This window comes from Gracilinanus agilis, chromosome 2 (assembly GCF_016433145.1).
Source record: "Gracilinanus agilis isolate LMUSP501 chromosome 2, AgileGrace, whole genome shotgun sequence".
Classification (NCBI taxonomy): domain Eukaryota; kingdom Metazoa; phylum Chordata; class Mammalia; order Didelphimorphia; family Didelphidae; genus Gracilinanus; species Gracilinanus agilis.
Genome location: NC_058131.1, coordinates 301,996,103 through 302,003,899, shown reverse-complemented (window position 1 = coordinate 302,003,899; position 7,797 = coordinate 301,996,103).

Sequence of the window (7,797 nt, the reverse complement as noted above, 5' to 3'; positions counted from 1 at the left end):
TTTTTGTTTTATTTTGTTCTTTCCATTTGTAAAAGATGAAGAAAGGAATCCAGGTGTTTAAGGGCAGGAGATTGATTCCTGAGGGAGCAACCAGACTGTCCCAGAATGTTCCTTTCCATTCTATGATGGTTTCATGTATTGGGAAAGTTCTTTCTAAGGTTGAGCTCAGTCTGTTCCTCTGTAATTTCTACTCATTTGTTATAAGTAAGATAGTGGAGTATAAATGGAAATGAATTACACTGGACCAGGAGTCAGAAATTCTTAGTTCTAGTTCTAGCATTGCCACTAAGTGACTTGGGGAAATTGAATCATTTTAAGTCCTCAGGTCCACATGATAGGAGAAAAGGGAAAAGACAAGATATAGATGGATTAAATGTTCTTTAAGGGTTTTAAAGATTTTTATAAATGCCAGCTATTATTTTTATTTATTTATTGCCTTTTTTTTAGCAGGACTTTAAAAAATTCATGGTTGGCTTTTTAAAATATAATTTATTCCTGGGTATCTCAGTCCAGCTATTATTTTTAAGTACTATAGTAGGTCAAAGAAGGAAAAGATTCCTATGGTCAGGGAAAAAATTCATAGTGTAGATAGAGCTATTAGGTTTTTATTTTATTTTTATTGCCATGCAAAACACACTTCCATATTAGTTATTGTTATAAGAGCACACTCATATATAATCAACCCCTGAAAATAAAACCATAAATACAATGATTTGAAAGACAACTCTAACAGTTCTTTCTCTGGAGGTGCTTAGAATCCCCTGTCATAAGTCTTTCAGGACTGTCCCAGATCATCACATTGCTGAGAGTAGTCAAGTTTTCACAGGTAATCATCGTACAATATTGCTGTTATTGTGTTCTGTGTTCTCCCAGTTCTACTTATTTCACTCTGCATCAGTTACCACAGATCTTTCCAACTTTTTCTGAAACCATCTTGCTTATCATTTCTTATAGCACAATTGTGTTCTATCACCAATAATGTATCACAATTTGTTCAGCCATTCCCCAATTGATGGACATCCACTCAGTTTCCAATTCTTTGCCACCACAAAAAGAGCTGCTAGAAATATTTTTGTACAAGTAAGTCATTTCCCCTTTTTTATTATCTCTTTGGGATATTGACCCAGTAGTGCTATTACAGGATCAAAGGGTATGCACAGTTTTATAGCCCTTTGGGCATAGTTCCAAACTGCCCTCCAGAATGGTTGGATCAGTTCACAACTCCACCAACAATACATTAGTGCCCCAATTTTGCCACATCCCATCCAACATTTACTACTTTCCTTTACTATCATATTAGCCAATCTGATAGGTCTGAGATGGTACCTCAGCATGAACTATTAGATAGTAGGCTCTTTGAAGGCAAGGGGTATGTTGTTTATCTTTATATCTGCAGCACTAATGCCTGGAGAAGGAAATGGCAAAAGAGTGTCTCTGCCAGGCTCTACTTTAGATATATGGTCCTAAACAAGATATTAGCCTCTGAGCTTTAGGTTCCTTATCTATAAAATGGAAATATGGGTACTTCTTCCCTCAAAGGTTCTGAGAAAAGAATTCTGTAAACTTTAAGATGCCATAGAGATGCAAGCACTTTTTTTTGCCTTCACTTATCATTTATAGGTGTATCATCTTCCTAGTTGCCTCTAAAATCCACAAAGGCAGGAACTGGAACCGATCTAGATGTAAATTGTTTCTCCCCCTCTGTGAGCAAAGTGCCCTGCACAGTCATGCTCAAAGAATGGTTGCTGAGTGTTTCCTACCTTAGAAGAGGGGAAGGGGTTAAATTTGACTATAAGCTCTTCATTCATGGTACCAATGTAGTTTTCACAGTCTCACACATCTTCAGAGTTGGAAGTGGCCTCAGCGACCCTTATGATCTGATTCATATATGAAAAAATATCACCTCTACCAGCCTTTGCTTGAAGACCGTCAATGGAATAGGGACAGGCAGCTGCCACTTCGTGAGGCAGTTCATTCAATGTTTGGATAGCTCTGTTCAGAATTTTTTTTTTTTAACCTTAAACTTAGGTTTACCTCTTTGTACATTCTACTCATTGTTCTTGCCTGCTTCTGCCATCTGGGACCAGGGAGTAATATCCCTTCAAATATTTGACTGTCGCTATATCGTGAGCCCTGTCTTCTCCAGGCTAAACATCTCCAAGTTCCTTCAGCTGATCCTCATATGACAGGAACCTGAGATGTTCACCATCCTGCTTGCTTTCCTCTGGACACTCTCTAGCTTAGCAATGTCTTTCCTAAAATGTGTCCCTAAAAACTTAACCTAATATTATTCCAGATGTAGTTTTAGTAGGACAGAGAATCGTGAGACTTTCACCTCCTTATTCCTAGATGCCATTCTTCTCTATGATGCAGGTTAAGATTTGTAAAGGATAATGTAAGCAAAGTTAGTTTATATTTATTGTTTTATTTCTCTTTGCAGCTTTATATCCTGTGTATTTAATCCCATCGAATAGTCAATATTTTAGCTATAAATTGTAACTATAGATTTAATAGCAAGTAAAAATCTCAACTATTAATTGAATAACTGCATATGAGAACCATGAATCAATAGCCATAGTAAGAGTAAAATTTAAAAAAAAAAATCCCTGTAGTACCTAGCAAAATGTCCCTGCCAGGGGGAGTTTGCACATGCTGTTAGCATCTTAGAGTATATCCAGATGTTTCAAACACTATGGATCCATATAATCTCTTTTGCTTTGAAGCTACCTAATAACCTTGATCATCTTTATGATTACCATATTTGGAACAGGTAGTTATGTAATCTGCCCTATGGTAAGAAGATATAACAAACCTGATTTTCTTGAAGGAGGAAATGCAGCTGCTAGACTTCTCCAGTGAGAATTATAGCTGTCTAACCTTCAGAGAACAGAAGTTATGGTTGCCCTTCTTTCAAGGGAAGAGAAATGTAGTTGACTTAACTTCTCTCCTCTGGGGGAATTTGTGTAATCTGTGTCTTTTGCATGAAGTATAAATACCTGTCACCTGAAAAGCTCAGGGTCTCAGACCATGATAGGTGTGTCTACATACCCTGATTCTGTGATTTGTTCATTCATAATAAATCAGTTTTGCTCAGGAGATCATTCCCAGCATTTTTCTTATACAGATCATGCTAACTCTCTTACCTGCCATATCATACTGTTGATCATATCATATTTGTAGTCCATTAAAATGCCCAGATCTTTTGCAGATAAACTGCCATCTAATCAAATCTACCCTATTTTCACTTGTGAAGTCTACTCTTTGGACCCATGTATAAGAGTTCACATTTCCTCAGCAGTTCAATATTGCCTTCTTTCAGAATTTTAATGGGTACTGAAAAATGATCTATTCAATCACTTAGAAAATTTGAAAATAATGTAGACTATTTTATGATAAGGCAAAAATAGAGGATAGACTGTTGGACTTAGAGTCACAAAGAAATCTTAGCTCAAATCTTGCCTCAGACCTTTATTGGTTGTATGATCCTGGGTAATTTGCTTGGGCTCTCCTAAGCCTCAGTTTTCTCATCTGAAAAATAAGAATGGACTCAGTGACCTCTAAGATTCCTTGCAGCTTTAAATTTGTGATTCTTTGATGAGGCTTAGGACTTGGAGATAAGAAGAAGTTTGAGAGATATGCAGGAATCAGTTCTTGGGGCCCAGGAGAACCAAATTGTGAAATTTTCAGTTTGAGCATTAACACCCCTAAATCAGCAAATATTACAAGTCAAGGCTTGATTTATAGATTTGTTGATTGGCTAGGCTTACAAAAATGATGGAGAAAGCATTAATTACATAGATTAACCTGTAAAAGGGGTCATAATGTTAAACACTTGCCAGCATACTCCTGACTATTTTCTAGTCTTATCTCAGATGCTTACTGCTAGCTATGTGACCCTGGAAAAGTCACTTAATATCTCTGCCTCATTTCTTCTTCTCTAAAGCTGAGAAAATATTCTTGTCAAAACCAAAACTCAGGATCACAGAGAAGATGGTGGACTGGAGATGTTTGCCATCGCTATTTTCCCTCACATTTCCCCCTGAGCTCCAAAATGACTGGCACAAAGGAGGCCCAGGTACATCTCGAATATGAATTATTTTTTTCAAATCAAATTATGGCAAAGATTGGATCAATCATTAAAGTCCAGTGGCAAGACGAGAGAGAGAGAGAGAGAGAGAGAGAGAGAGAGAGAGAGAGAGAGAGAGAGAGAGAGAGAGAGAGAGAGAGAGAGAGAAGTGTGGATATTCTAATGGGGAAAAACTAAGGAAGGTGTCTTAAATATTACTTGTGGGCTCACTGGGGTGGATAGGAGACAGGAAGGGAGAATGGGTGAGACTTTACAAGTCTGGGAACCAGGTTTAACTACAAGGAAAGACCATTGACTAAAATGACAGTTAAGCCTGACAAACTGTCACTCACCCCCACCCAGCCTGTAATAAATACAGATTAATACAGACACACAATGAGGACCTAAGATTACTAAAAACACACAGGGAATCAGTTTAATAATAATATGAGGGGATTGGAAAGGGGGTTAGGTAAACTATGGCTAACAGCCCAGGACTGGAGTCAAAAGGGGTAAGTTCCTTAGCCAACCTGGTTTCTGCCAGGCTTTGACAGCTTGGCTAAGGACCTGGGGAAGAGGGCTTGAACTTGGGATCTCACAACTCTTCCAGAGATGTTACAGGATGCCAGGAACCAACTCCTCCAAAACTGATGTAGTCCAGGTAGGGATTGAAGTCTGCAAGCTGTCCACCAGATCACAGGCCACTTCCCTACTCAGTGCTGTCTTGCAGGATTGATGTCCTCTGCTTTCAATCTTCACCACTCTCCAGAATCCCAGGGAATTAGGATACGGCTCCACTAGCTCTGAGGTCTCCCAGGGTCAGTTCCAACTTGCCCCAACCACCATGGAGACCTTCTCAGAGAGAGAGAGAGAGCAAGCCACTTCCTGCTTCCCCATTCCATGTGGAATTCTCCAGCCCTTCCTGCTAAGTCTCCTACATAATAACTAAATAATAATCTTCCTCACAACAATATTTATATGGATATATCCAGCCATTGTCTCTTGTTTCTAACATTTGGTTTACGTGAAACAGAAGATGTGTAATAAGATATGAAACTTATCCTTAAAAGAGAAAGAGTATCAAAATGTCTGGTAAAGTGCTGACACATTAGAAAATGATGATCCCCATGGATGGATTGTTTTTGTTTTTGTTTTCCTAAAAGTCTTTGCTCTCCCAATTACAACAACTACCTTACTATTCCAAGTGGTTTTTCTTGTCAATAACTCCGTAACTCTAATCTCTAAAGGATTCTGGGGACATGATTGATTGATTGATCCAATCTCTGCTATCATTTGACTTGAAAAATAATCACACTCTAGATATAACCTATCTCCTTTGTGGATCACTCAATTGGGAACTCAGGGTTAGAGGTGAAAGAAAACAGTGATGGCCAGACATTTCCAGTTCACTATCTTCTCTTTGATCTTGGGTTTTGGTTTTGACAAGAATATTTTTTCTGCTTTTTCTCCTCTTACTCAGATGGTAGCTTTGGGGGTAGTTCTAGAGCTTTAATAGGAGGCTCCTGCCTAGGGAGGAGTTGATCATTCAATCACTTTTATTAAGTATCCACTATATGTCAGAAACTGTGTTAGTCACTGGAGGTGGGGAGTACAAAAACAAAAGTGAGACACACTTTGCCCTTGAAGACCTTGCATTCCACTGGATGGATCAAATTAAGTTCATATATAAGTAAGTGTAAGGTGTCTAGAATAAAAGAGACAGTATAATATAATATAGTATATATATTTTTGAGAGAGAGTATATGGCATAGTATAGAGTTCTCTCCCTGGATCCAGGAAAACCTGGGATCAAGTCCTGCCTCTGACATATATCCACTGTATATAATCCTGAAGTAAGTCACTTAACTTCTAAATGCTCTAGGCAACTCTCTAGGACTAAATTCCAGAGAAAATACAAGCTTATATTGTTGAGTTTTCCCATCCAAGAGTTTTTCTTTTTCTTTTTTTCCCCCGAACCCTTACGTTCTGTCTTAGAATCAATACTGTGTATTGATTCTAAGACAGAAGACAGAAGAGTGGTAAGAGCAAGGCAATGAGAGTTAAGTGACTTGCTCAGGGTCACACAGCTGAGAAGTGTCTAAGGCCAGATTTGAACCCAGGACCTACTGTCTCTAGGCCTGGCTCTCAATCCACTGAGCCACCCAGCTGCCCCCAAGAGTTTTTCTTATCAATAAAATCAGAAGTCAAGTGCCTAACCCCTAACCTCTATACAAAATAAACACAGAGTGATATGGGTGTACTAACAACTGAAATAATTGGGAAGGGCCCCCTAAAAGAGGTAGCACTTGAACTTAAAAAGTTGAGGACAGAGAGCATCCCAGTCATGGGAGATAGACTATGCAAAGGAACAGGAGAATGAGATTGAATGTTGAGTGTGGGAAACAGTTAGGAAAAAAATATAGGGTGTAGATTACATAAGAAAAAAATATAATCAGCCCCAAAAGATAAGCCATATGGTGAAAAGCTCCAAAGACTCCAAAGATGAAATTATATTTAATCCTAGAAGCAAGAGGTAATCACTGAAGTTTCTTGAGCAGGGAAGTGATGTGATCAAATCTATGCTTTAGGAATGCCACTTTGACAGCTGTATAAAGGATGGATTAGAGAAGGGAGAGACGATGCAGATAACCAGTTAGTAGACTATTGCAATAATCCTAGTGAGATGTGATAAGGGACTAAATTAGGCTAATTGTAGGATGAGGAAAAAGTAGAGGACTCATGAGAATTGTTGAGGAGATAGAATTGGCAAGAGTTGGCAACTGGATGGATAGGGAGGAGTAGGGAAAAGCAGTGAGTGGAAATCCAATCTTTTGCCTTTGTCTCCTTCCCACACTGTTTCTAAATCATTTACACTATTTCTGTGTTGTTTTTTTTTTTTTTTACACAACTTAAAGTAAATCAGAAGTTTGACACATCGTTTTATTTGTCCTCTAAAAAACAAAGCAGACAGAGAGTTGAAGTTTGTTTTTTTTTAAAGTCTGGTTTAACTATCTGCATAAATCAAATCAATTTGCCAAATCTTCATCTCACTTTCATAAAGCCTCTCTCTAACTGCCAATAATCTTCAGCTTGAGCTTTTTCAAAGCTACTGACAACCTTCTTAAGTACTTGAAGGATAAGATCTTGAAGAGATTTCTTTGTTGGTTGATATCCATGACTCTCACTTTTACATGGAATGATTCTTTTCGTGAAATATGCCTGAAGTAAGTCTACTTCTTACAGAATCAAAACAGCTCACATTCACTTTGCACTTTACATACATTATCTAATTCACTCTCACAAATATGATTGTTCTCATTTTACAGAGGAGGAAATTAGAGGTTAAAGAGATAAAATAATTTGCCCAAGGTCATTTTGGGGTGAAAAAACTTGTGATTTTATTGGCATCAAGAACTTTCAATGAAGAAACTCTCCCTACCAATGTTGATCAAGATCTAGTCTATTACAGTTGAGTGTTCAAGACCAGCTCTCTAACTCCTGTAATGAAGTAATTTAGAGAATAGAATAGAAATTTATCATGAGTAATAAATACCCAAGGATAGGAGCTTGGCTGTCAGCTTTGAACATTCTAGATTAGAATGCAGCTGGGAAATAGAAAGGAAGGACCATTGAAGGGTACATAAAGATCCCTGACAGCTGCATAATTATTTAGAAAACTACATATTGACATTATTTTTGTGTTGTTGTATTTTTATTTATTTTTGTTAACT